This window comes from Ictalurus punctatus, chromosome 26, assembly GCF_001660625.3.
Source record: "Ictalurus punctatus breed USDA103 chromosome 26, Coco_2.0, whole genome shotgun sequence".
NCBI classification, from domain to species: Eukaryota; Metazoa; Chordata; class Actinopteri; order Siluriformes; family Ictaluridae; genus Ictalurus; species Ictalurus punctatus.
The window spans coordinates 5,720,558-5,723,712 of record NC_030441.2 but is presented as its reverse complement, the minus strand read 5'-3'; the positions used below and the strand labels follow the sequence as shown (position 1 = coordinate 5,723,712).

The following is a 3,155-nucleotide window of genomic DNA, read 5'->3' as shown; positions in this document are numbered from 1 at the left end:
CCTGTTCGCTCCTAGTCAATCACGCTCAGGGATCACCAATTATGTCAAGGAAAACAATATTTCCAGCCTAAGTCAAAAACTTCAGAGACAGAGAGTTAGTAAATGAGAAAAAGGAAATAAACTTTATTGAAACAATAAAGTGAGACTGTCTGCAGAAAGTCTGAATTATGCAAACACACACATCCCTTTTTATACCTATCTCCACAGCATACTCATCTTAGGCAGGGTTTTGCCTTTCCTCATTAAAAACAGACCAATCTTCTTTGCGACAATTATTCATGTCTATATGTTATCTTAAATTTGTGGAGCAAATATTCTTGAAACGGTTTTATGAGGACAAGGTTTCTTTTTAAAAAAGGTTTCACTCAGTCAGAGTCTTTGTTTTTTTTTTGTTTGTTTCTCCCTGACCTTGACCAACACTCCCTTCTTAGGCCTTATCCTAACTCGTTAATTGGTAAATGGCCTCACAGTTATTTGCTTCTGTAGAGGAAGATACAGGCTGGTACGGACAAAAAATTATTGTACAGTAAGACACAGAATTTATCTAACTCAAGACACACTTAGAATATAATTTGATCAAACATTGTTATGTAGATTTAGATTATGCTTCTAAATATTGATTATACATATAGATTATGCATGTTAACTAATATTGATTATTCGATTATGCTTAAGTAATAATTCTAAATGTTGGTTGTATAACCAACATTTAGAATTATTACTTAAGCATAATCGAATAATCAATATTAGTTAACATGCATAATTTATATGTATAATCAATATTTATAACATAATCAATATGTATATATTGAATACACTTCATTAACATATCCAAATGTTAGTTACATATATTGATTACACTTCATAAATATTTTCTATACTAGTAGTGTTTCAGGCTTTCTGCCCTTCTCCATTCCTCATACCGCAACCAGAGAAATTGCACCAACTGTGTCCAGTAACGGCTCTCTGTCCTTATATCCATCATTCTGGCCAGGGGCGTGAGTCAGCGCAACTGCTGGTTGGCATTGGCCGTGACAGTAGAGGTGATGCTGTGTTGAAGCAGTGCATCTCTAATTGGATAATGGAAACAATCTCTATTGCTGATGAATCATGCGGTTTCGCTATGCCTCTGGGCATAAGGGCTCATTCCACTAGGGGGGTCGCCTCCGAGAAGGCTTTGTCCAAAGGGGCATAATTACAGGATGTGTGTGCTGTGGCGGGGTTGTCTACGCCACACACATTTGTAGCCCAGGCTTAATAATGAGAAACACTATTTAGCTGTCTAACCAAGTCACAAAAGGGTTAACTTTGATTTTCTTGTTATCTTTGATGGATTTGTATGTGAGCAAATGGGTGAACTCTATGAGGCAGTGAACTGACCAATCAGCTGCCAGCTAGGCTCTGTTACAGTTACACCTCTAGGTTAGTGTCTCTGCACGTTCTTTTGGCGCTTGCACCTGAGCATAGGAGGCTGCGTTATCCACTTGGTAAGACGGAAAAAACGACATGGAGTGAATTAAACAAGTCCTGTACTCATTATTGCTTATACTGACATATCTTGTTGTAATGTAGAGAGTAGAAGAGAGCTGTGCCTGAATCCACTGTTGTCACGGAGCTAAAGGCAGTGAATTCTGCTAAAATGGTGAGTTGTTTACCTGGCGCTAGGCCTCTGAGTTCGCTAGCATTTTATGCTAATGGACGCTAATGGGTAAGCAATGCAAAGGTGCTAATGGTGGAAAGCTAATGTGAGCCTGCTGTATTCAAATGCTAATATGGTAATTAGCCACAATAGGCTAGCGAACTACTGGTCAATGCCTTTGAAAACAACTAATGATTTTGTTTGTGGGTTATAAAAAGAAATGTTACTTTTCCCTACTGTTGCTAAATGGTTAGTTTGTTAAATAATGATGTTAAAAGTTGTGGATTTAATTGTGTTTATTGAAGGTTAAAGAAGTACAATTTTTAGTGCAATCTTTCCAATGTTACCGGTGCAGAGGGGGATAAATATGCACGCTAACACCTTAATGCCTCTAATCTAAAGTAATACAAGTTGATCGATGTTTACATGCAATCCATGCAGTTTTATTCTTCATACTGCTAACGTTACTAAGGTTTCATACAACTTGAGTTAGAAATATGTGTCTTTATGAAGGATGTAGTTTGTGATGTAAATGTACCTTGGATACTGGAGAGAAATTCATATAGTTTTGATACCTGAGAAGAAACATAAGAGCTGTTGTACAACGAGAGAGAGATTTTGACATTGCATTATAGGTGAACTGAAGTATTATCTAATTTTATTTTACAGTAGCCTGTAGCAGTCCATTTATTCACAGAATGGTAATTGAGAGAAATGATCTGGCCTTATTTATAGGTCAGGTTTTGGTAAAGAGGTGGAAACATCGTGCGGAGATCCTTTCCACGGAATGATACAGATCCCCACGTTCCAGGCGTTCTCCCAGGGATTCATAGATTCCCAGTCCGGGGGGCTGGGTGGCGAGCCAACCGTGTTTGTGATTCTGACTTTAGACGGATTGCCAGGATCATCATCTTCATCTTCATGGTGGTAGGACAAACACTAACACGAACTAAAAAGGGCCCAACGTTGGTGACTGAACTCTTGTCAACAAAGGCAAGTGAAACTGAGGACGAACTAAGCTCAAGGGAATTTAAAAGGGGATTTGTTTACGTGCGCACTTTATTTTAGTTTGTTATTTTTTTTTCATAACTGTTTTTGTATATGTATGTACCAGCCCATGTGTGTTTAATACATTTTATGCAAATTGTCATTCTGGTGTGGTATTCTTTTTATTGACCTTCAATTCTCAGGCTCTTAACAATTTAGCATCTTCTGATTCTGCATAAGCATAAGAAGCTGAAGACATTCATGCTGGAAGTTGCAGATGCATTCATTTGTGGTGGAAAAAAGACAGGAAGGCCCTTGAGGAGAAGGGAGGATTATAGACCCACCAAATGTATCCAGCGACCAACAACACAGAGGCCAGCGGATGACATTTGGTATAACAAAGTCAACCACTTCCCAGTGTTCTCTGACAGCTCTGTAAGTTGTGCTCAGATGGACAGACAGGCATCTCGTCAGAAATATGGAGTTCATCTGTGCATTGTCACTGGGAAAAAGTCATGAAATTGCTTTC

General features: G+C 38.4%; 1 long non-coding RNA gene across 1 annotated transcript; it reads left to right on the top strand.

Annotated features, from left to right (window-relative positions):
* Positions 1-1,389: 1,389 nt before the first annotated feature.
* Positions 1,390-2,789, top strand: LOC108258309 (uncharacterized). Its single transcript, XR_001810640.3, has 3 exons — positions 1,390-1,487; positions 1,573-1,642; positions 2,375-2,789. It is a non-coding gene; the product is annotated as an uncharacterized LOC108258309 (long non-coding RNA).
* Positions 2,790-3,155: the final 366 nt, after the last annotated feature.